The sequence below is a fragment of the Rattus norvegicus genome, chromosome 13, assembly GCF_036323735.1.
Source record: "Rattus norvegicus strain BN/NHsdMcwi chromosome 13, GRCr8, whole genome shotgun sequence".
In the NCBI taxonomy this organism is placed as follows: domain Eukaryota; kingdom Metazoa; phylum Chordata; class Mammalia; order Rodentia; family Muridae; genus Rattus; species Rattus norvegicus.
The window spans coordinates 108,121,696-108,148,743 of record NC_086031.1 but is presented as its reverse complement, the minus strand read 5'-3'; the positions used below and the strand labels follow the sequence as shown (position 1 = coordinate 108,148,743).

Below are 27,048 nucleotides of genomic sequence, written 5' to 3'. Positions count from 1 at the left end.
GGGAGGCTGTAGGGCCTATGGGGAATTTCTGGCCATGGGAGAAAAGAGACATTAGAAGTGGCACAGACCTATGCACAATGATGTAACAGGAGGGACCCTCTGCCAATTTTAGACAAATTTCAATCATGAAAGCATTTTTCCTCCTTCTTTTTGGTGCTTATTCTCAAGAGGAATTTAATGAAATGGAACCACTTTGGTTGAAGCCTGTACCTCTGAAATTGGTACTTAATGTAGCACAAATAGAATTCCTATCTAATGGTTGCGTGATGAATTTGGAGGGAAGGTTGAAGTTATAGCATTATATTACTTTTAGAGAGAACTGCGTGCAGATAGGAAAATTTTCAGCCTCCTAGATCTAAGGTGGGGATGGGCTAGAAGAAGAGACAGGGATACAGAACTGGTCAGGCTTCACAGAGAAGTAATTCAGATTATAAATGACCATTCACCGTGAGTCATATGATTTTACATGTGCTGGGTCTTTCTTAGATTATGTGGAGAGAATGGATTTTGTTACCTTACAGATATGTAGTGAGATTGAGAGAAGTTAACATTTCAAGGGTCAGGTAGCTCCAAAGTTTTGGCACTGAGGGGCAAGAAATAGGTATTTGGATTCTGTGGCACTCTAGTTTGGCCCTGTATAATGATAATGGCTTTGAGCTGGAATCTAAGACTGAAACATTAGAGCATGGACACTAGGGCAGGATTCAGCAATATACTTCTCTAAACAAAGCTTGAGTTTTTCTATCATCTGGGTCTACCTTACCTGGGAAATCACAGATTTCAATGACTTTCACACTGGCCAAAGCTCCTCATATTCCCTGACTTCTCACTTTATTGTGTGCACTCTCACTCTTAGAATCCATCTGAATTACATGCTTCAGTTCCTTAAGGCCTGCCTGCATCAGCACCATCCCAGCCTCAGGGTCTCCACTACCAATGTGTGCCCCATCATTGTAGCTGTTCCCTCTCTTTACTCTTGGGGACCTCTGTTCTGTCACTCAGGAGATATGGAAGGGATGCTGTTTTTAACTCTAGCTTAGTAAGATCCCAGCAAAAACTGGAGATGGAGCTCAGAGGCAGATCATTTGCTTGCCTGGAATGTCTAAAGGCTAATGCTGATGAGTCATTAGCCTAATATTCTCAGTGGCTAAAGACTGGAGCAGCATGTTAGAAATTCTTGAAATCCGTAAGAAAAGAGAATTAAACATCCATTCAGAGGAGCTGCAGTTACTTAACATAAATAAATGTCAGGTGTGGGTATGACTGGACGAGAGCCTAGAACAGGAGGCAACTTGGAAAAGAGTGCAAGGCAGCTGATTTCGTAGGCAGGGCAGGTAGATGTGCTCTGTGGCAGAAACATTTGTAAGACAACATTTCTGAAACTGCGGAGGTAAGATTGCTGAGCCAGCGATCCAGAAAGGATACCTGCCAGAATGAGGGGGAAGTTATTGAGATTGCTGGTCACTGGTAAGTTAGCGCGAGAAAGAAAATCTAACGATACAAGTGGCTGCTTTTTAATTAGAGCAAAAGAGAAACAAATAGCAGAAATTTGGTGCCTGGAGGAAGAGCTCCGTGACCTATAGACTTAAAGAGGAAATAGCATTGGAAGCTGTCCTTCATGAGGATGGCATAGACACATATAACAAGTGAACACTGGGGCTCTTCTGAGTGACCAGAGTGAGTCTAAGGGTGTGTGATCTTTCCAGTCTTTCCCAAGGGTGTTTAGGTAAATAAATAAATCAATTAAGAAATAAAGGTATGGGGCAATAAAGGAGAGAAATTTGAGAACCTTATCTGGAAAAACGAGTCTGGTTTCTGACACAGAAAGCAAATAAATAAGGAGCTTGATAAAAGTTTTTAGATAATTATATACTAGAGCAAAGATACAGTGAATCAAGACAGAATAAATCTTTGTGGGAAACTAAAAGCAAAAGCTAACCCACCCCAACTGCATTAGTAAAACACAGGCAGGCAGGTTTAAAATAGAGCCAACATAAATGAAAATCATTTTCTAATGCATGTGAAACCATGAAGTTGTACACCTCAACATATAAAATGTTCACTCAACAGCACTTTAATACATCTGGTAAACACACACACACACACACACACACACACACACACACACACACACACACACACCATGTTGAAAAAGTTATACAATCTCAAGGCATGTTTAGATTTGAAGAATAATGTGCTGAGAAGCCACTCAGAGGGTGTCACTCACTGCTGGTGCTGGACAACAGAAAACAACTAGAACCTGAGCATCTCTATTGATCCAAGCTAGGACCTCCGCAGGTACACCCTACTGGTGTTGCTCTGTATTGGGAGCACATTTCTTATTCCTGGAAAAGTGTTTGATGCTTTTTTTTTTTGGCTTCTACATCCCTATTGTTCAGGAAAGTATTTATTTTGTGGGGTTCGGGTTTTAGGTAATTAGAATTACAAACATTTCAGCTGAGAGAGAAGGCCAAGCCTCACATTATGGTCTGGTTCTGAGACAGCAGCAGCAAGGATCATACAGGGCTACATTGTCCCCTAGGACAGGTGGGTGTCAGGGTTAGAGTGGGAGAGAGTCTATTCTGGGAAGAAAGTGAGGGGTTACTTGGTCACTGAGCAGACAGTGAGACTGCTGCTATTCACCAGCCCTACCCAGCTAGTTCAGGCTTCTCAGGACCTCATGATTTCTCCTGGCAAGTGGAATGAGAGCTAACTTGCCACCTCCAGCTTTGGACAACTAGAATTGACTTACTCTTCCACACTTGATCTTGTCCAGTCCTTTGACTTTCTACCAGTACCCAGGGTGACCTTGACAACTATGAGTTGCAATGGTGGATCTACCTAAATTTCTGAATAAAATACCTAAAACTTAATATATCAAGAGAAGCTCCACCAGTCTATGGCTGAACTTTATATAATAAGCAGCAAGCTTCTCTTGTGTTAACCCACTGAAGGGTGAGCTTTAAAAAAATTCATGGGACATCACTGCATTGGATTGAGATACTACTACACTAAGCTTTAGTAGTCCAATGCAGAATCAGACTAGACTTATAAATGGAAAAGTTCCCCCACCAGAAAGAAAGAAAGAGAAAAAGGAAGAAAGAAAGAAAGAAAGAGAGAGAGAGAGAGAGAGAGAGAGAGAGAGAGAGAGAGAAAGGAAGGAAGGAAGGAAGGAAGAAAGAAAGAAAGAAAGAAAGAAAGAAAGAAAGAAAGAAAGAAAGAGAGAGAGAGAAAGAAAGAGAACAAAGAAAAACAAAACCAAACTCCCAACACAGAGATTCCTGACTATTGGTCCACAGGGACCCATCAAGTAAAGAAAGGCCTCTGTTTGATTCCTGTAAGGAAAGTGATTTTGATACAAGCAATCTGCCTTACTTTCCTTATGTCTGCCTCCCTCTGTCTCCTGTACCTATGAACCTAGTTCTGTGTGCGGCTCTTGGAGCACCTTTGGATTTTGTAGCCAGCACACCACCTGATTCATGAGTTGCCAGTGAAAGTCAATTAGCTCATTAAGCTCAATTTGCTGAAATTTTGATTTTGCCAATAGAAACACAATCTTCTTAATAATCCACTGTAGGGAAAGCCTCAAAGGCAGGCAGAGGAGAAAACATGAAGAGAGCTGTTTCTGATGATTCTTGAGGAGTCTTGTCTATTTAGGATAGAATAGTATTTCAATTCTTTCTTCTTTCTTTCCTTCTCTTTTTTCTTTCTTTTTTGGCATATTTAATCCCAACTGTTCACAGTCAATCTCACTGCCAATTTCTGTAACTAAACAAGACCAGGTATGATGTTTTTCTTTTTGATCCTGCAGAAACAGAACCACTGGGTGATTCTTTCAGTATTGATACATTGGGCAACACCTGGTTATATATGCCTATTTGAATCTTCCTTGTAATGTCATTGGGAGTTGTTTAAAATAGTCCAGGAGTGGTAGTTTATACTTGTAACCTCAGCACTTTAGAGGCTGAGGCAGGACAGGAGAGTTGCTGCAAGTTTGAGGACAGCCCGGGTTTCATAGTGAATTCCAGCTAGGCTGGTTATAGAGTGAAAGCCATAACACATCTCTTGGTGGACCCAACTTCAGATTTTCCATGGGTAGCAGGGACACAATATCTATGGCATAGAGATGATGAGACATCTCCCTAAGGAGTACTAGGAAGGTTATGTAAGACCAACAAAAACAAGTTGTCTTTTATTTATGAAAGGACAAATCCCTCTTTTAGCACTCCTGCCTCTTCATCCCTCAGTAAGAGTATCTGTATGCTCTAAAAATGTCTGTATTCTGGAGAATAATTCCAGTGTCATCTCCTCTTATTTACTTGTTTTGCACTGGAAGTATATGCACACATGATAAAGGTTCAGTAGCTCATAATGAGGGCTACTGTGTAGTTACTTCCTCCAATGTGGTAGTCAGACCTGACTGCAGAGGTTAATGTTCATAACAGAATTGACAGCATCAAACAAGCCATTTGAAGGACAAACACCAGATGCCATGTTCCCACAGAGTCCTTCAAATGTCATTCTAAGGCCCTCATGGCAAGGCTTACTAGTTTTCACCCAGAATCATTATTTATTTAACTAAAATGTCAAATAAATGAGAAGAAAACAACAGTACTTTGTTATCTTTCCTCTCTCCCCTACCATGAATGCCTTCACAGTGTAAAAACAGAACTCCTGACTTCAGCTTATCCCACATATCTCTTCTAGAGGGAAGGTGATTATTTAACATTCTAGGAGTCTCTAGTAGAGCTTATCACACCATGAACTGAAATTTTTTTCTCTGTGAAGTGTGATGTTATTTTTTTGTGTGTGCTTTTCTCTTTGTAGGGTTTTAACTTTTCTAAGAGGAAGTCACACTGTCCTTTCTCTGCCATGCCCCTTACCCTAATCCATCTGTTATTATCCCCATGGCTTCTTTAAGGTCTAAGTATCCCTAACTTAATTTCATGAAGTTAATGACATGGTGATAAGGAAAAAAGACAGAGGAAGGAAATGGTAGGATGTAGCTTGCCATTAGTGTATACATATAAAATTGAACTTTTCAAGAGGGAGAAGTGTTCACCAGCATTATGAGAACAGCTCTTTGGGGTGCAATTGCCAGCCAGGTTTCAAAATTGCAGAGTGGGAAAGCCACCAACATGAAGGCGGTGGGTACCAAGCTGCTGAGCCTCTTGCCAAGATCTTATAATTATGATAAAAAGGCACTGGTCCTGTTGCAGAAGGCAGAGGCTATTTAGAGCCCTCTTAGTTTTCACCTTGTTCTGTCTTTGCTGATCAAGCCTCATTGTCCTCTCACATAATGTAACCATAGCTTTCCCTTTTCTGAGTGCTTTTAAACTTATCCCTCTTTGTCGCACTGCTTGAGTCTTATCTTTGGAATGGAATACAACCTACAGATTTTCACTGTGCCTACTGTGAAGGAGGATGACCCTTGAGGTGTGCAAGCACTTTAATGTGTGCTCTCGGGGCTGGGCGTGGGAGAAGTGGGACTTATGAGCATTCTCTAACCCCTAGGGTTTGGATCAACAGACTTGGGGCAGAAGTTTAGCACTGGGTGTTATTATTTTCCTGGCGGAGTTCACACTGTGGAAATCTTTTGCTTCTAGTTGTAGCTGTTTCTTTAACCTTGAACCCACCCTCGGCCCAAGCATTCTTCTCACACATCAGAGCATTCCTCCATTTACAAAAGCCACTTTCACACAGCTTCTTGCTTTCTTATCTCAAGGAAGGAAGCATCTATGAGCCAAATGCTTTCTGCTTGTCCTGTGATAGGCATTTAGTGATGTCAATTCCAAGTATATTTTCAGTGGATAACTCAAAGCTGAGACAAAACACAAGAGATAAGCCAATGCAGGAACCTAAAAAGCCATCAGGAATAATGCTAGAAATAATATAATGTGCATACTGTATAGTCAACACCCAATCAAGAAAGAAGCTGCGGTTATGTAACTCATAGTGTCCATCAGCAGGAAGGAAGCCCTCTAAAGAAAGACATGTCTATTCTCTGGACAACAGACAAAAATTCTCCTGGAGCTTCTTATAATAGACTTTGTAGCATAAGGAACAATATTTTCTTTTTTTTTTCTTGGTTCTTTTTTGTCAGAGCTGGGGACCGAACCCAGGGCCTTGCGCTTCCTAGGCAAACGCTCTACTATTGAGCTAAATCCCCAACCCCAGGAACAATATTTTCAATAACAGACTTAAACAAGAACCAATTATAAGCATAATAGTTTGTTCATGTTGAAATAAGGGATATTATTCTGTTCATGAGACTCAGAAGGTTAAAAAATGTCCAAATACACTTGAGGGAGGGCAAGAACCTCTGGAGTTTTCTCTTCTACTTCACTATCTTAGTAAATATTCTGTTCCTGTGAAGATACACCATGATCACTGCAACTCTTTTAAAGAAAAACATTTAATTGGTGGCTTACTTATAGTTCAGAGGTTTAGTCCATTATCATCAGGGCAGGAAAATGGCATCATACAAGCAGATATGGTACTGGAGAAATGATTGAGAATTCTATATCTGGATCAGCAGGTGGAGAGAGACACTGAGCTTGGCTTGAACACTTGGAACCCCCAAATTACCCCCCTTCTCACCTCATGACAGACTTCCTCCAACAAACCCAAACTTCCTGTGACAAGGCCACACCTTCTAATCCCTGTCAAAGTATTACCACTCCCTAATGACCAAGCATTCAAATCTATGAACTATGGAGTCCATTCTTTTTCAAACCACTATGCTCACTTAGTTCTACTTTTTGTATTACAGTGCTCAAGCCATAATTAGAAATTCTTTAAATGAATTGTTCTAAGCAAAACTAAGTTTTCTTCCTGGGAATGTTTGATAAAGACTAGAGATACTGTCTGTAGACAGGAAGCTGCATAAAGGGGGTGACTGCTAAAAAAAATTTCCTGGCTGGAATGTCTACTTAGAAACTCATATTGAAAGTTAATCTTCAAGTCCATGAGCTGAAGGTACTTGGAGGTGATGCCTGTAGGAAATAACTGGAATTTGAAGGTCATAATAGTGGTCCTCAATATGAGACTGGAAGCTTTAAAGGAAGAGGAAGCTGAAACCTCTGAATAGACACCTATTCTTGCTCCTTTTTTCTATTTGATGCTCTCAGCCAAGGAACTCAACTCCACTGCACTATGCTCACTGCACTCTCTCCCAACTCACTCAACTCCCAACTGACTCACTGAATTGACTCTCTCGCCCTGTGTTGCTCTTAAATAACTCTCTTTCTTGTGCTATCCTGCCAAATCTTTCTCTGGTTCATTGCTTTGTTTGTACCTCAACTAGGCATCATTTTCAAGCATGGTTGCTTCCTTCTACTAATTAATATTACTTACATTGTTTGATATTAAAAGTGTGTCTTAAGGGCATGTATATGTGAGCATTTCGGGCAAATCACGTAGACCTAGAAGGTCTTTGGATGCCACCCCTTAACAGAGCAGCCATATTGCTGGATTAAAATTCCTCTATAGGCCCTGTTGACCAGATGTATGCCACCTTCTCCCTTCATGTGAATAATTGCTAACCACACTTTACACTTCAGCTGCAGGGTCTATTCCTGACAAAAGACCTCCTGCCTGCCCTAGTCAACTCTGCCCAAATATATTGAATCTTGAAATTATTCTGTTATCCTCCATCACAGTCTTTGTCATGGCAAATGTAAACAATTGAATATTTGTTTATAGTGAGTTTTGCTTGTTTATACTACTTTTTCTTGACTAAATTCTCAGCTATACACAGTTTAAAACCACCTTAGCAGCTCTAATCCCTGACACTTAAATGCATAATAGGTAATCTTTTGTTTCCTCAAATGAAACAAAAAAAGCAAAACCAAAACACTTAAAATATTGGAATTTATTTCTCATTCTTTTAAGAGATTCTTTAATCTTCCTAGGAGACACTTTGGCTCAACCGAGTGCTTCATAAACAGTCAGAGGGAATGAACCCAAAACTGGATTTTCTGAAAAATTACTAGGACCTGAAATGGGAGCTGTTTCCTGTGGTCAGCTGAATATAAATCCTTAGAACCAAGAGGAAATGAAGTACTGGGTCCAATGGAACTAACTTCCTTCTGAGAGCTAAAAGAACCACGAGAAGTTTAAACCACGCCTTCTATTCGCCTACCAGGAGCAGTGAGATGGCATGGGTGGAAAGCTATTTAAATGTTTCAGTTAACAGGCTAAAGGATACATCAAGTTCTGAAGTCTGTCATGCATACAGCTGAAAGCCCAGCTGTTTCATGGCTTGGAGCCTGACTTCATTAGTTATAATAGGAAAATGGGATACAGAGAAGTTTATCTCCACTCCCAGAAGTGTTGGGCTTTGCTAAGAGAACAAAAGTGGCAAGTTGGGAGAGGCAATACACACCTGAAGTCCGGGCAACTGGAGAAGTTGAGGCAAAAGGACTGTGAGTTTGAGGCCATCTGGGGCTATATAATAAGACCCTGTCACAAGCAGGCAAACAAAGAGGTTAACATACATACAAAGAGCCTTCTTCAAAGGTCAGGCAGTAGTTATAACTAGTTTTTATGTCCTCCTCATCCTTCAGGACTAGTTTAGTGGTAAGGCACTGGTCTAACATGAAGAACACCCTGGTTTCCATCTGGGCACCTGTGAGATGGAGATCTCTGTACTTCCTCAGTTCGTGTTTTTCCCTTGTAGTACTGCTTCTCAAGCTGAGCCGCCATCGGGATTGTCTGGGAAAACTCAAGCTTCATTCTTAACAACTCAGATCGAACTTTACAGGAATGTCACAAGCTCCCTGGATGGTTCTAATGTGCAGCTGGTGTTAAGAACCATTACTCTGTCTAATAGTAAAAGAAATCACTGGGCCTGGATAAGGGCCTGGAAAGGACATTTGAGTTTAAACCCCCAGAGCTTGTAGATGTGATATTATTGGTTTTGTTTTGGTATTACAATTAAGGTTGATGTGAAAGCACCTTAGTTTGTCGAAGTGGGCTTATACTCCAATAATCACCATCTTCATGAGAGAAGGGCAAGGGGAAGCTTGAGTCTGTGAGTTAGGAAGGAGGCAGGGACAGCAGTGATAGTTAACAGTCATGAACACCTGTGTCCAGAAAGGGCTGGTAGTAGCAGCCATGATTCTCCCTCCAGCTTTCAGAAGGTGTGTTGCCTCCCTGACACCTCGATTTCAGATTTCTGGCCTCTAGACTGTAAGGCAATAGGCTTTTATTGCTTAATGTCGCTTCATTTATGGCTAAGGTCTAGTCTCCATCTTCAGGGACTCTGATTGGGGGAGGTCTTGGTATGTTTTTTAAGTCTCCAGGTGGTTCTGGTCCTACTCTTCCAGAGTTCACACTTGGGAGGGAGTGGTCTTTTTATGATGGCAAATGTGTTTATGCCATCGAAACCTAGTTCTATTTTAAATTTGCCTCTAAGGGAAAGTTTGTCAAGATAGAGCCTCTGTGAGATCAGTCTTGGTGAGATCACCTCCTATCTTACCACAGTAACCCACAGTTAACTCCTACTCGGAGAATTTTAATATATTTTCAGTTCTTCAAACATAACCATATTCCCTTTGATCACTGGTACATTGCAAATTTCCTTTTATCCAGCTATACTGCCTTATCTTCTGTACTCGTTCACCACCTGGTTTCACCTGAACAGTCAGTAGTCCACCTGCAGAGATCTGCTCATCCATTCATACTCAGGCCAGCTTCTCATGGCTCTTCACATTGGGTCATTTCTTTAGGCTCAAAAACAGTCCCTAAGCAGCTCCAGGGACTGATAAGTCCTTCTAGTCTAAGCAATTGCCTGACTCCAACCGATGGCCACTCCCTAGTGGGAGGGGTCTAGCCTGCTTTCTTTTGCCTAATGTTTAGTTGGCAGATACTGGATAGTAAAAGCATGTCACCAGAATCAGGGTTCTGCAGCTTCAGCACCATAGACACTGTGTTGGCTATTTTGTTTTGTTTTTGTTTTTGTTTTGTCACCGTGAGGAATCGGATATGAACATGGAAGTAATAGGACTGTAGTGTAACCAGGACATAGATACATTGGATTTAGACACAACACAGACATTAATATAGGATAATCTTCCATGCCCCTCTCTAAGGAAAAGTCAGGTAGTAACGTACAGTCTGGTATGGGTAGAGATGGCCAAGGGGTGGGAGGTAGGGAAATGCAGAGAATTTAAATATTAACTGTTTCAACTTTAAACTAAACTAGAAGAGGGCATGTCTGGTTTTTTGGTAGCATCCCTTAGCAACTGTGATCCCTAGTTAATTATTTAACCTTTCTGAGAGTCCATTTTCTCTCATGTAGAACATGAATGTTGATGTGAAGTTAAGATGAAGCAATGCACATATGAGAATTTGGCCAGAATGCTTATTGCTGACACCTACACTGATCTGTTATTGCCTCAGGAAGCCGAGCACAATGAAAGGTTCTGGCCGTGTGGAAATAGCCTTCATGAGGGAACACGGACAGAAAGATGGGAAGTTCATATTAGAAAAAGCTCCCAGCCCAGCAAGAAAGAGCTCAAGCTGTGGAGGAGCCGGAATGGTGAGCCTGGAGGCCCTGGGCCCACCAGGCAAAGTCCAGAGCAGTTGTGTTTTGAATCATCTCTAAAACAATCTCAAAGCAAGCTAATGGGGATCCTTGTTCTTTGAAATGACTACAAAAAGTAGAACTAATTCAAAAGCAAAAGAAAATGGGGGGATAAAAAAGTAAAGGAGAGAAGTTAAGAAAGAAGGAAAGAAAGAAAGAAAGAAAGAAAGAAAGAAAGAAAGAAAGAAAGAAAGAAGGCAAGCAAGCAAGCAAGCAAAATCTGGTCCCAGGAGGAAGCATGAAGAGCATCAGAGAAGTAAACTTGTAGGTAAATGAAAGCAAACACAGACAGAACAAGAAAAACAATGTACTTAGGAAGTTAACATACACATGAATATTCATGACAAAGCAGGAAATGAAAAATAGACTAAAAGAAAGGATTTAAGCTCTTGTGTGGAATGTGGGAAAGGAATTAGTTTTATACCATACCTTAATAAAATGAGGATTCAGGCTTTAAGATGCTCAAGAGTACGTACGGTCTAGTGAACAGTAAAAGAACGTGACCAACAGAGTGACAGAAAAGTGCACAATATGATCATACATGCATCATACATGTTTTTATGATCATACATGCATCAAACGTACTTTCTGTCAGTTGCCAAAGTGAGAAAGGGAAAACAAAGGGTGACGCCAGGAAGAGAGGTGCAATCTGAAAGCCAACAGGTACAAATATCACTCTTAATGGCAAGAGGATGGATATCCCAAATAAGGGCCAACCTTTTTAGAGTACAACAGAAAAAGTCATTAATGTTATGTAGAATCTTGTAAAGGGCACAAAAAAATACAAGTAACCTCCTCACAAATCATAATAATCATACAAATAAGGGAAATTTCATAGTGATAAGGGGCCCAAAGATTTTTCTTAAAACTGAAATTTGCTCATCCTAAACAGCTTATTCTCAAAATAGTTAATGAGAAACCAGATAAAGTCATAAAAAGGTAAGTCTAAAGTGGAGTTGGGAATCTCAGCAGTAGATAGCAACAGCAGGAAAGACATAGCCAGGATGGATAAAGATCTGAATAACACAATCAACTGTCAATCAATACCCATAGACCTCTGCCACAGCCCCTTCATAAACCTCTGCCACAGCCCCTTCATATATCTTTGCCACAGCCTCTTCAGAACAAGTTTTTTTCCCAAGCTCCAGCAATTTACCAAAATTAAGTATATGGTGGTCCATAAGATAATCAAAGAACTTTTACAGGGTGAAGTCAAACAGTGTCCTCTTCCCATCACAGGCATGAAGAATTAAGATTCTAAATAATGATAGGACAATAGAACTCCCCATATGTTATTATCAATCAATGAATACAAAGAGTTACAAAAAATTTTTTGGTTTAAAAAGAAAACAAGAGTGGGGCAACAAAAAAGCTGCTAAACATTAGAAAATATTTAACTGACTGTTAAAAACAAATTATGTGAATTTGTTTGTTATATCCAACCTTAAAGGCAGTCTTAAAGATAATGTACTGATTTACATGGATCTATATTGAAGAAGAAAGGCCAAAGCTACTACTTTAATAGCTATTATAGAACATCCTCAAAATGCTAGACAAAACTATAATAAATTAAGGGAAAGGGAAAGATGTCAATAATAGATATACTAAAAAATAATATATGAAGCAAAGTAATTCACAAGCCAAGAATTTATTCTTTGAAAAGATAAATAACATGTGGTAACTTTAAATAAGCACTAATTAAAACATAAGAATACAAGTTATTAATAACAAGAAAAAGAATATACCTGCTGTGATGAGACTATGTCTGCTTCCTGCAGTCACTGTAATGAAAGGCTTGGTCCTAGGTGGTGTTAGGGGCAGGACCATGGCCTCTGGGAGGTCGGGTCCAATCGGGTCAAAGAGCAGGAGCTCCCCAGGGACCTAGAAGGACCTTGATAAAGAAGGATTGGGCTTGGGGAAGACATGTTGCACAGTGGAAGGGGAGCTTACTGAAGGGAGGAACCAGCTCGCAGAACTCCCAGAAATAACCTCGCTGAGTGTTTGAAAGCCAGTTGATGACAGTCTAAATTCTGAGTGTGTGATGGTTAACTGATTGCCAACTTGGCAGTGTCCTAAGTCACCAAGAAGATAGGCCTCTGGCTACCCTCTTAAGGGAGTGTATAGATTTTGATTCACAAAGGTGAGAAGACCCACCCTCAATGTGAGCAATGCCATTGGCTGGGAATTGGGATCAAATGCAACACAGGCAATCTTTTTCTGCTTCCTGACACAGCTACAATGTAACCAGCTGCCTTGAGCTCCTGAAGCCCTGACTTCCTGGCCATAACAGACTAAATTGAGAGTCAAGACTTCCTTTACAATCCTCTGAGATCCAGTCTAAGATATACCCAAATGAAAAACAAATCTTTTGATGAAGAAAGCTTCTGAGAGGTGAGGAAAATCCAGAGACAGCTGCAAGAGTTGAAGCTAGATTTGGAAGACTTGCAGACATGGTGGCCTACCCTTGATCCCTCAGGAGCTAAAAAGAAGGTTTGAATCTGTGGGTTTTGTCAAAAGATCAGAAAAGCAAGATAGAGTATAAAGAGGATGAGGAATCATCCCCATGGATGAAGACCAATGTGGATCCCAGACACAGCTAACTGATGACCCAAGGTCACCTTGAATATTTTCAATTCATCTGCTCACTGCTGACATTCCCTTACAATTCCATGCAAAATTCTCTGTTCATTTTTACTCTTTTCCTCATTCCTGCCATCAGGGCCAAAGGAAAAGACATGTGTAGGGCTTTCTGTGAAGTCTGCAGTGACCTTCTTATGCCTGATTCGCCTGAGCAGGTTTGGGACAGATTTCTCCAAAATGAAGTACAGTTTTGTGTATAATAAATGCAGGCCCAGATATCTTTATTGCTCTGCAGATTGTTTTTTCTAATCCAATAAATATTATGTAAAGGTCAGGGTCAGAGTGAGATGGATTCTCCTTGCCAGCAAGCTGTAAACACTTTGCACAGAAACCGAGTGGGCAGAGGAGGGCTAATGGACTCAGCCTTATATCGCCCATTTCCTCACTAACACTCACATTTTATAAAACCGAAGCTCCAGACAACTTTTTCAATTTATGAGCAATAAGGAGCAAATGGAGAAGATCATTCATGAAAATGAGAACATTTTCCAATTATCAGTGACATTCGTCTTTAAGCCCCAAAAGCACAGATTCTGGAAACACTGTCATTCATGTGAAAACATTAAGTATTGATTTTACTTTTATGGCAACATTGCCAGGCCAAACTTTCAAGACTTAGCAACAGAAAAGATTTTAGGGATTCAGTTCTCCAAGCCATTCATTCCACAAATGATTCCCATAGTGATTTCAGAGGCTCACCTAAGGTCTTTCAGGTGAGGTCTGTGTCAGAGTGATGGCGGTGCTGACAACAGCAGAGACTCATCGGGCACTGCGGTGCCAACCACCATCCTAAAAATATTGTGAGCATTAATTTCTTTTCTCCTGTCTAATATATAGTTTCTATATCTTCATTTCATTGATGGGAAAATGGGATGAAGTCATCCTGCAAAGTTGTACCCTAGTAGGAGGCAAAGCTACAGCACAGGCAGTCTGGTCTCTGACCAGCAAGGTTTTGACATTGTGTGAAGACATAGGGTGGCTAAGGTTGTGGAATAAATGTAGATTTCTAGATGCTTTTTGAGACCTCCGCTCGTCCCTAATAAGTCTCTTGAGATACTTCCTATCTCTTACCACCGAAACATCTACAAGCAACTCTACCTCCCAGAATTGCTCCTTAGGCCAGGAAGAAAAACCAAGATGTTATTTAAATTATAGTGATTATGCCCAGAAAAGCTCTTTCTCCTCTCCAACCAACTTGAGAAAAAAAGTAAGAAAACCTAAATCAAGACACAGACCTGAAAAGACTGCAATTGCCCTTTGCCCTTTCTTTTTTTATAGTGTGTGTGTACAGATGTGTGTACATGTGTTTATATGTGTATGCGTTTATGTGTATGTATGTGTATATGTGTGTATGTGTTTATGTGTGTATGTGTGTTTGTATATGTGTTTATATGTGTATATTTGCATATGTGTGTATGTGTGTTTATATGTGTATGTGTTTATATGTGTAGGTGTGTATGTGTATATGTGTGTATGTGTATATGTGTGTGTGTACGTGTGTGTGTGTATGTGTATGTGTGTTGTGTGTAGTTAAACACACAGCTAGACTGAGCAGGGTTGGAGGTCCCATTGTTCCAGACTGGGAGAACAGGAAAGAGCTTTGCACACAACCTCTGACTTCCTACCAATAGATAGTTTGTGATGGCGAGATCAGTCAGCCACTACAATAGGCAAAGTTCTTTTTTCTCCTCTGTGAGTGTCATGTGGTTACCCTGTAAGGTTATTGTATAACCTGATCTACCCGCCACTGACCAAGCTTTACCCACTCTATGTTATACTATACATATCGCTTCAGCATCCAGTCTCTCAGACCTTTTCGTGCTACTTTGATGATTGAGGAGATGCCTTGTTTCCAGGACATGAACATCTATCTTTTGATATGATTATCAATACGATTGATAACCAGAAGACTATCTATACGTGTCTGCATTTAAACCTTTATCTATACCTATATCTGTATCTATCTATAACATGTATGTTATCGATGCCATCTATATTTATATCATGTATATCACTTGTATCATCTGTACTCCTTATGCAATGTATATTTACATTTAGATCATCTATAAATATATCATCTATCTAGATCCTTATCTACCTTTCATCTCTCTGTACCATGCTTAGGATAGCTCCTACTTGTTCTTATCATTACTACTTGTCTCCCATCTTTTTTCCTTCCCTTTTCACCATCCACATAAGATTGAATCATTCCCCTCAATCCCAACCCTGTGTCTGTAACTGTGTTAAAAAACTTTCTCCCGATATGTCTCTCTGCTTTCTCTGGTTCACTGAGCACTTCCTAGGATCCTCTTTGTACGGTTGGTGGCTGGAACTACATGTCCCCTGGGTTCTTATAATGCACTTTGATTTCTCTAATGCCAGAGCAGAACCAAAGAGTCTCCTCTTCTGTGGTCTCGTTTCTTGTTGGACGCATTGTATTAGTGACTATTGTGTAGCTGTGACCAAAATGTCAGATACAGAAATCTTAGAGGAACAAATATTTATGTTGCTCATGGTTTGGCTCTACTGAATCTGAGTCCATGATGAGGCAGTGCAACCTGGCAAAATAATGAGGAGGAGGGGCTGCTCACCTTGGGGTACACAGGAAGAAAGATGGAGACTGGAAAGACGGTGCCAGGGACAAGGGCTCCAGATACTGGCACCCAGTTAGCTACTGCTCCATCTATGCCCCACCTCAAATCCGACTACCTCCTCAAAGAGTGCCACCTGCTGGGACCACAGCCATCAACATTCCTATACTTGCAAAATTACTTGAGATTAGGGTCAATGTCAATTACTTCATAATACCTAGTATTTAACTGCAGGTTGAATGAAATTAATCCATCATCCTACCCAAACCACTGCAGTTGGCTTTCCTCAGAAATACTGTAGTGGAACATCTGCACCTCCATTCTCCAGGTCCTCTTCACTTATCCGTAACCTCGGCAACTCGAGCAAGCAAGGCTATTCCAGTCAAGGATCGCTCTTTCATCTCGTGTTCTGAAACTTTTCTCTGTTTCTCCAGAAATGGTCAACCAGCCGTGCAGAAACCAATTTAGGTTCATTATCTGCGCAAGCCAAAGAAATGCATATGCAAGACAGAATCAAAGCTAAATAAACAGATTTATTTAAATGAGTTGTTCTCCGGTGTGTGTTGGGCCTGCATAAGTGGCATTTGTGTGGTACAGGTATAAAGAAGCTTTCTGTCACCATAAACTGCTGATAGTAGTCAAAGTCAACATGCATATAAGCTCCCACAGCTGCACAGGACTAGTTATGCATATAAAAGCACTGAAGATCTTCCCGCCCATTTTCTACCCAATGTTTATCAGAAGTAAAGTGAGTTGGATATGTGAAAAATTTATTAAATTGCTAACATGTAGGAATTTGATGGTGCAAGTCAGATCATAGCCCACCCATGGCTTTTTCTACCACAAAAAAATAAAAGCTGACTGGAAGTGGCTGGAAAGACCCATGTGGCCTGCATCTGCCTTTTTCTCACCCATTTTATTTTACCTCTTTGCCTTTCTGACACACAACGTTCTGGCACATTCCTGGCTCAGGACTTTTGGACTTACTGATTCCTCAGCAAACAGTTGGATTATCTACTTAAGGATGCTGTAACCAAAAACTAAATACTGAGTGCTTGACAAAGTGAAAATTTGAATGATTCCAATATTAAGATGCAATAGATGTTTGATGTGCTGGATATTCCCGTTAGCTCCCTCTAATCCTGACTTGTGTAATAGACAGAAATATCATGGTGTGCCATGAATATACACAGTTTTTATATCTCAATAAACTTTTAAAATAGGCTTTAAAACACTAGGGATTTGATTTTTTACAGTTCTAGAGCTATATATCTGAATCCAAGTGTAGGCAGGGTCATACCTCATCAGACACTGAGGGAGGCTTTCTCTTCTCCCCTTTCATCTCCTCCTGAACTCCAGATGTTGGGTACATTTCCTCTGAATTAAAGTATTCCAAACCAAAGGAGGATGGAACTTCATAAGACTTGGGAAATAAATAAAACCATCAAGTTTTGGAAAGATAAAACATGCAAGATTCACAATGCCTTCACAATTGCTGGGGAGGAGACTCTCCAACCAGCCCAGCTACCTCAGAGTTTTTCAGGGAGCTCCAGAGATTCAGGCTCATAAGCAATCATCCATGCTGTTGGACTTTTGGCTTGAATCATACATGTTCTAAAAGTAACCCCTTACACATACTCTAGAGGCAGCCCTAATAGAGTTAGTGGTGCCTCAAATAAAACTGTGGTAGAATCAAGTAAGATGTTTCTTGAGTCTGCAGATGATGCCTTCCGTACCTGGAGTAAGGAAATGTCTGTTTATGTCTCCCCAGGAAAAGTCACACAACAACCATCATTCTCTGAAATTCCCTCATCTGGAGACGTGTCATCCCAGTCACCAAGCTTTCTTTACCTGACATCTCCCTCTAAGCCTCTATGTCTCCTCTGCTTTGCATATTCATGTACGTACATATATGTGTGGATGCATGTATATGGAAGTGGGTCTGTGTGTAGAGGTCAGGTGTCTTTCTCAATTGCTCTCCACCTTATGTTTTGAGACAGTCCCTTACTGTACTTGAAACTTATAGATTTGTCTAGAATGATTGGCCAGCAATAACCAGGCATCCTCCTGTCTCCACCTCTGGATATTGGGATTTTGGGCATGTGGCACTGCACCCAACTTTTTCATGGATGTTAAGAATTGAAATCAAGTCCTCAATTGGGTAGTAAGCACTTAACTGACTGAGCCATATCCCTAGCCTAAATTTCACCTTTTTACAAAGAGAAAGTCCATATTAGATGAAGACGCACTATTGTGGCTTCATTTCAACGTTTGTTTTTTTTTTTTTTAACAAAGACCATATTTCAAAATAAGGACTCCCTTTAAATTACCAGGTGCAAGAATTACAATCTATCTTTTGGGGAATATACAATCTAATCTGTATTTATTCTCCCAAACATCTCTTGGCTCAGTCTGCACTGATTCTCAATGAAGACATCACTGCCTTATAACAGAACCTGGTTCTTCCCTCTACTCGATTCCTATACCTCTGCCAGAGTTAATGTCTCTCAACTGTCCAAATTACAATTCCTTTTCCTGATTAATCTTATTATCTGTCTTTTCCAATAAGCTGCCCCTGCACTACGGCAGTGGTTTTATCTGCTTTGTTCATCGTTGTCTTCCTAGTACCCCTCATAGCGTCTGTTCTAAATCACACACAGCAAACACACGGTGAAAAAGAAAACTTTCATCCCCCTCAAACAGTCTTGAGCTTATCATAATGATTGTCCACCATTAAAAGATGGGGCCACAAAGCCATAAGTAACTCACCTAAGATCATATGCCTTTTGAGTTTTGGAGTTGGGATTTGAACCAGGTCAAATCAACTCTAAAACTCACAGGCCATCCAGTCTGCCTCCTGCCCAGGGCAAAAGACAGGGCTTCCTACAGATATAGGAGGAATTCTGCAGCTGCTAAATCGCTGCTTTCCCCCACTCTACATAAAACAGCACTTACAAAACATCATCAAAATGTAAATCTTCAAGTCTAGGTAAGTGGTCTGTCTGGCTCAGCTTGCAGTGTCACTCAAACAACTATGACATTAGAATTCACTTTGAGCATCTCTAGAATTAAAAAAAAATCCAATTAGGCAAACTACTCAGGTTCAGGTGATGGTTTTTACTTCTCTGGGAAGATTATAAAACCAAGAAGCATATGCCGTCTGGATTCCCAGACAGCTGGGAGTTAGGTATGTATTGCTACTTTTAAATTTTAGACATCAGGGCTTCAATACCAGAGTGAACCTTGCATGTCAGATTAACAGATGGCATGGCTAGGACCCCAAATCCTCCCTTAACCAGTCAACACATGCCATGCCTTCCCACAGGCAAAGAAAGTTAAACAATGATCTCGCTAAATCAAGCACCAAACCTTCAGCAAGCAGAAAGTTGTTTCTATTTGAATTATCCAGATTGGCTGTCACCATGGATCATATCCACAGATAATTGCTTATCTTCCCCTGCTCTGCTTGTATAGTCACAATACAGAAGTCATTGTTCAGTAGAAATCACCCACTGCTGATATATTCCTGTCATGGCAATGTTTCCCACAATAAGTCATGGGTATTAACCAGAGCAGATGACTGGTTGGATTTGCCGGTGCAGTTCTGGTTGGTCTAGTTGGTGGTGCAGATGGAAGGGGATGGTCAAACTAAACACACAATTTTCTCTTTCTACAGAGTCTTGTACTAGGATAGAAAATTCTGAAGGTAAAACAAGGAAGGAAAAGTCAGGGAGAAGAAAAGAATCCTGTGTCACAGTACTCAACATAGTCATCAAATTAAATTCAGAAAATAATAAAATACAAGACAAATTATGATATTTATAAGAAATGCAGGCAACAGAGTATTAGATTCCTTGACTTTCTTGATCACATTCTTTGCACAGGTAGTCAAGGTTGATGAATCTGTCATCCATCCTCTCCAGCCATTATTAGAGAGACGTCTTTAGAGACAGTGAACTACACATTATACACAGTACATTGTAGGAAAGGCTCTACTCTCCTCTGTCCCAAACTAAACTCCATGGAAAAGGAAAGATCTGCTCTGCAGCTAGACTGCTAGCCTTCAGAGTCTGTCATCCCCTGTAGATGTCTGAAAATCTCATTTTGCAGAACAGCTGGAGTCCAAGAGCAGCAAAGGTGGCATTTGGCAAAGGGGGATGGTAGAACTATGGGTTAAGCTGTATGCACCTCTCATTGATCCCTCTCAGAATGGGCCATCACTCTTCTTACTGGCATGCTCCTTCTTAATACCCCACCCCAAGGGACCCAGGCCTTGATATGAGTCATATTTCCCAATTCTGTGTGAAATTGGTCAGAGGTTGAAAGTGACTTTTAGTGTGGCGGGTGTTAAATTCTGTTTTATGGCTCTCACTTTGCACCTCTGCAGTTTGGGCCGGCCTCAGAGATTACTGTACATTTTAGCTCAGTTTCATCATGCCCATATATTGCTGTTCTAGGGAATATTGCTTTCTTAAGCCTACAAACTTTTATTACTCTATCCAAAGATGAGGATAAAGTTTCAACATTTATGGCCCAACCTGCTTCTGTGAAATACACTCACACTCTTAAGCACGTGGCAGATTGTCCCAAATTGCACGAACACGCACAGATCTGACAATCACCACCTGGAAATATACAAGCAATCAATGTGTTATGAAGACACAGACGGTTCTGTGTGGATGTGTTTTACAACCTCCTTTTCACAAAGTCAGGTACCGAGTTTCCATTACAGAGGAACCCCTGTGTTGCCCTCAATGGGGAAAAGTGTTTTAAGACTCTTTTGGACCTCTCTTAAGATGTTGAAAGCAACAGAAGCAAATAAAGTCTAACAGTTACCATACTCTCAGCAATTACTTCTATGTCTGAGTCTTACAGAATGGGATAGAAAACTGTTGTGTTGGACATGGGACACCAGAACTGAGTCAGCAAATGGGCAGACCCCCCATGGATCACCCATGGCTACTTATACTATCCTCAGAAACAGGACTCACGCAAAGGAAAAAGTGCATTCTGCAGAGGACATTATGAGGGTTTCTTCTATGGAAAAGAACATTGGGTGCCATTTAAAACAGTATCTGTTTGCCAAGAATCACGTGACATGGAACTCCAAAGATGTTTCAGCTTTGATGTAAATAAGCACATGGTATTGGAGGTACAGTTCAGTGGTTCAGACAAGTTGGTTAGGTAGAGGAGCTGAATTAGAGACCTCAGGGTTCAAGTGAGTCTTTGATGCAATATACAAGATGGAGAATAATGGAGCATCAAGTTGGACCTCCACAGAAATATTTACACACATGTACCTACCTGCACATGTGCCAACAAACATGTACACACACATATGCAAGAACACATAATGCACCTACACATATATATGTAAAAAAATAAACAAGATAAATACATACTGGGTACAAGGGAAAGATAAAAAGAGAAAGATGTGTGGGCTACAGTCTCAAGTGTTCTAAATTTATTTTTGTGTGTGCAACCTATGTTTGTCTATGTGTTTTGGTACATGAGTATATGTAGAGGTTAGAGATCAATTCCAGGTGTCTTCATCAGGAACTATCCACGCTTATTCTTAAGACAGGGATGCTTGCTGGCCTGCGGCTCACCAATTAGGCTAGACTAGCTGACCACTGAGCCCCCAGTCTGCCTGTCTGCTTCCTTATACAGGATTACATACATGTGCCACTAAGCCCAGGTTTTCATGTAGTTCCTGAGGATATGACTCAGGTCCTCAAGCTTGCAGTGCAGGCCCTTTACTGAGTTTCTTCCCCGACCCTAGTGGTTCTTTTATTATAAAACTCAATAAGGCCCTACAGATTCAGCCTAGCAAGACCCTTGCCTCACACCCATACCAGATATAATTGTACTATAGATGTTTTATTTTTAATACTGTACACGGATACATTAATAAAGGTAATATCATGCTTGTAAGTATTGGAGGTTGAAGGAGAAATTGCATATTTTTGGCAGATGTGAAAATTGAAGTCTGGGGAAATTAAATTGCCTGTGGCCATATTCTCTTTTTTCAAACAAAAGTTTTGGGGAACAAAATATCACAAGAAATTGCTCATCTCTGGCAACAACAACTACAGAACTTCTATGGAGAAGCTAGCAAATAGGAAATGAAATGGAGTGGGGAAACCAATGAGGAACAACAGTGTTTTCTTTAAATTAAAAACTGAAATATATACCTGCTGAAAGGGGGAAATTAAACAGACGCTGTATGATGGAGGGTAATAGAAAATATTTCACCAAGAAAAATTTTCAGGATTGTATCAAAGTGTTTCTCTGAAATTGATAAAAACCCCTTTCTTCATTTCTTTTCTCTCTCTGGAAGCTCTACCCTTTCATTAGAAGGCAGTCATGTGCAAGAAGGATTGATGGCTGCAATATTTCATCTTGTATTTTTAATCAGTCTCTCTGCTGCATGTGTATCTTGTGGGCTATGTTTCCAAGAGGAGCTTCTCAATTGCTCAGAACATCTGTTCCGTGGCTGGCCTCAGCTGTATTGGCTGTCCTAGGAGAGACATGTGAATGGTTTGAGCTAGCGTGGTTTGTGGTCACTGGAGTGAAGGGCAAAGCAACAGACATTGTGTCAGTCAATGGTTAACCCTTTGCAGCTTATAAAGCAGAACACACGAGCATCTTAGAAAAGCATACTCTGTGTGGTCCTGTGGCCATAGGACAGATATATGCTTGACGTGTGGAAAACGTCTCCAGTAACAGTGCTTCCAGGATGTCTGAGCATTAGCCATAGGATAGATGTACACATGACTGTGGGCAAGGTCCCCAGTAACATTCGGATGCCAGGATGTTCAAGCTTCTTCCACCTCTTAATTCCTAAAGATTTCAAGTCTTTGTATCTCCAAATGTGGAGAAGACCTTGCTCTGCTCACTGCCAGCTCTGAGTGAGAAGATTCAATTGCCCTTTATTTTCATCATATGATGGAGGTCTTTATACTATTTGCCAAGGACCTTGGTTCAAACTAGACTCCTAGGAGTAAAATTTCTTTCCATCTAAGGTGAAGCCTGCTGAGCTGACTTCCTTGTCTTCTGATACACCCCACTATCCCTACTATACTATGCTGGAGCCTCCCACCCCTGTCTTCCCTATACCTGGGTGGCTCCCCACTTACAGCTTTGCTTCCTGCCCATTCCTTCTAAGACGAACTGAAATCCTCTTTCCCTGAGATCTTTCTTTTCTGAGTCACACGTGCTAAATTTGCCCTGCCTCTGAACCAATATGCCATTCAGGTTACAACTATATGCATTCCAATAAATATGTCCAAATAATATTCCAATAAATAGCTTCCGACTATATTCCAATCAATACTACAACCATCAGCTTCTGACTACATATATTCTGATGACTATAAATAAAATATGATTAAATAATAAACTTATAAGAGGAAAATCTCATTTTAGCTCACAATTTTTTTAGAGAGATTGTCCATAATTGGTTGACTCTGTTGCTTTTGAGGCTGTGCACATGAGCATGTAATAGACACAGTAGAGGAAGAGGAGGGCAGGCACTGCAAATATACTCCATCCCTTAAAGGTCACACCTCCTTCTGTTAGCACTGTGGATATGGATAAAGCTTATAACTAATGTTTATAAGCCTCTAGGGAATATCTCAAATTCAAACCATAGCCTTATCACATGAATATAACCACTGAGCATTGGGCTAGGAGTCCATATATCCTGTGGTTCAGCTCCTGGGCGGGTATACCACTTCTGTCTGTTCCTGCCCCAACAGGAGCCATTAGAATGGATAAAGGCCCCTATCGGAGTTAATAATATGCAATTGTGCACATGGGTGGACGCACGTGACTAGACATGGTTATTAGAATTATTGAGTTTGCTTGCTTCATCTTTAAGTTTCGTTCATACAGTGGAATTGCTAAGCCCCTTTAGAATTCCTTTCGTATTCCACAAGGCCTAGTTCATTACTACATTTGCTCACAGTGTGTTTCTGATTAGCTGATGAGCTGATTACAAAATCGAATTGTTGATATGGGGGAAGAGTGGTTGATAGTCTTGCAATATACTTCTGGCTGTCCTGGAGCTTTCAATGTAACCAATACCATCCTTAACTCAAGACAATACTTCTGTCTCAACATCTAGATATGTGGGATTAGAAACATGGGCTTATAACCATCTTTTATAGTCAGTCTATGTCAGTCTTTTGAGAGAGCTAAAGGTCATAGTCATGAACTTGCCACTGTATTTCCTCACACAGAGACTAAAATGTTAACATTTATGAGCACATGTCATCTGTTGTCCACTGTTCATGGTTCTTATATACTTACACATTTAATTTTCACAATGACCCTCCAGTACACACCATGAGGGGGAGAGGGTAGTGTATATAATTTTAATGATATCCTGTATCATAAAGCTAACAGGTACCTGATTCGGGCTGTGAGCAATGCTTTGATTGGGAGCTGGCACATTGCCCCATGCCCTGTGCTCATATCCCACAGTGCATAGGAAAGCATACACAAATACAGCTGATAACTGCCAGGTCATTGCTTTCCTAATTTGTGGAGTGAGAAAGGGAGTCAGGTTCAAGTAAGTGATTTCTAAGCTACCTTTAAACCCTAGGTGTTCCTCATTCTAAATGTGCAATGGTAGTATTCCTCTCAACAGATAAATGTACTCTAAATCCATCTCAGCATTTAATTATACAGCTGGATAGACAATGGCAGGCTGGGCTATTAAGATGGTTCAGAGGTATGAGGATGCTTGTCACCAAGGCAAAAGGACTGTGTTCAATCTCTGGACCCCACATGGTGAAAGGAGAGAATAGTTGTCCTCTGATCTCTATGTGCATGCTATAGCAAGAGCACGCGCGCGCGCGCACACACACACACACACACACACACACACACACACACACACACACACACAAGTAAATGGTAAAAAACAAAATCAGAACACAAAATTAAATAAGCAGTATAAGCTTCTCTTTCAATAAATTGCACTTATAAGTATCTATGTGTTTGATGCATCGATAGGCCATGTATACGAATATATAAGATAAACAGTGGCTACTTCCTTGGGGTATAGCAACACTGTCTCCTCATACTTTAATTTTCAACTCTTTTAAAATGTAATTGACTTTTTAGAAAAACTTTACTTGAGTCAGCAGTCCTCTTAAGCCCAAGTTTAGTTTTAGAGACTCACAGATGCCAGTCTTTCACTTTGACCCCTTCAGAGCTAACTACAACATTTCCCTATGCTGAATATTCTCAGCAAAATAAAACATCTTCCATGCTCACACTTTGCTTCACTCCTCTTGAAACTGGCATTGCTCTGGTGCTGTAGAGACCAAAATTTTCTAGAAAAACAGGGAAACGAAGGATGATAGCCAGATGGGCTGTAATGAAATTTAGATAGGTATTTTAAGACAAGTCAAGGCAAGTTCCCCATCCCCTCATGGTTTTGTTTAAACTATGGAGAATTTACATGAAAAGTTATTGACATATGAAATCCAACCTGCTATGTAGACCTCCACTCAAGAGGCCCTTTACTCAGCAATGTCCTTTTACCACAAAATGAACTCACAGTCTTATGCTAAATTCAAGCTAATAATCTGAATGCCTGAGTCTATGGCTTTTTGGCTAACCATCGTTACTTTGAAAGTCTGATTCGTTAATGTATACTCCATCAGGAAGCCATTCTTTGCAACTGATGTCCTGTCCTGATCATTCAAGTTTGTGAGAAAGACGGTCAACCAACAGATCTCAGATGGAGTTAAGTCATTAATTTTCCCACAATTTATTTAAGAAATGTGTTCTGATTGCCTAGTCTGTGTCCTTCCCTGAACAAGCTGTTGAGACTACGGAGGAAAACCATACCTTCAGCAAGATTCAGATCTAGGAGTTGGATAAGGACAACAGCTAAGCACCCAGCAATTACAGTGCATAGGCTGGATTTGTGAATTAATTTCTCTGAGAGTTTCCAAAACAGTTCAAAGTGTACAAGTCTTCACATCAATGTAGTTGTATAAAAGCACAGATAAATTTGACTAAATGAGTTTGGAACATTGCTTTCACACATTAATTTATTTTCCAAAAAATGTAGCTCCATTCTGTTGAAAAAGAAAAGCACTCCATGTATCTCAGATATCAGACTCAATCCAAATAATAGCAACTTTATTTGTAAATCATCTTTTATCTTGTTAGTCCATAACATGTTTAATAAACTCAATAAATGACTGTAATATATTTCTATAAACATTGGTTAAAACATTGACATTTTAATATATTTCATGTCATAAAGTATATTAGTTATCTTTAAAAGCCCTCTACCAGTAATGCTGTTAGTGCCTGCATGAAAGGCTGTCACTTGCACTTCATAAAACATGTCAATCTATTGATAGACAGAGTAGTATTTTCTTTTCCTCTTGTTAGTAATATAGTTTCCTAACAAACCAGTGGATCTTCATTAGGTTAATTTCACAAAAGTGAAGGCTAAAGAGGTGAGAAGCATAGAAGATCAAAAACGGCCACCTCACTAGGTGATAGTTTACTGTGTATATCATAGTGAAATGAAAATGGGCCAAAATGGTAAGGATGCTAATTTAGCAACTTGTGAAAACAAAACAAACAAAAACACCTGACGTTTAATACAGTAAGATCAAATGTGGGGGAAAAAAAGTAGTCACAACACCAGCTCTCTGCTCTGAATGAAACCCAGAAACTCGCAGTGAATGAGGTCAAAACACAATCTGAGGAGAGGTCACAGGAAATGTCAAAGCAGGCTTCCTGGTGCCCCAGATAAGCTGCCATTTTGTTATGACACAAAACTTCCTGAGAAAGAGTCCTTAGTGAACACATGTGGAAAGCAGTCTGTTCTAGAGAAAAGAAACATAAGAAAGTGTGCTTGGCCTTTGCTTTGTGTCAGTCTTCTGCCCTTTGTCTGAAGGTCATCAAGACAAACACTAACTACTTCCCCTCATAGTGTTCACTCAGTTTGCATGATGATGTTAGACATTTCTAGATGTCTTGATAATGCAGGGATTTTGGAACAAGAGCTGGAGCTTGGAATTCAAAAGAGAAGAGTGGATTCTCTTAATAGTGATTATAAGACATGGAAAAAGAGAAAACCTTACTGAGTGGTATATATAAGTCATAGCAAATTTCTGTGATAAACCTGGCCTTAGCCAGATACTTGCTGACATAATATCAAAGTATGTTGGGTGACAAGATAGACATTTACAT

The 27,048-nt window shown here is 40.3% G+C and overlaps 1 long non-coding RNA gene across 4 annotated transcripts in view; it reads left to right on the top strand.

Annotated features, from left to right (window-relative positions):
- The window catches only part of LOC102549557 (uncharacterized), a 185,486-nt gene that overhangs the window by 144,902 nt on the left and 13,536 nt on the right, over window positions 1-27,048 (top strand). Inside the window, exon 1 of one of the 4 annotated variants that reach the window (XR_359258.5) lies at window positions 17,525-17,719. The exons of 2 other annotated variants lie outside the window; for them this stretch is intronic. This is a non-coding gene — a long non-coding RNA (uncharacterized LOC102549557). Of the gene's footprint in view, window positions 1-17,524; window positions 17,720-25,199; window positions 25,579-27,048 lie in introns of those variants that run through there. One more of the 4 variants, XR_005492782.2, reaches the window with a different exon arrangement.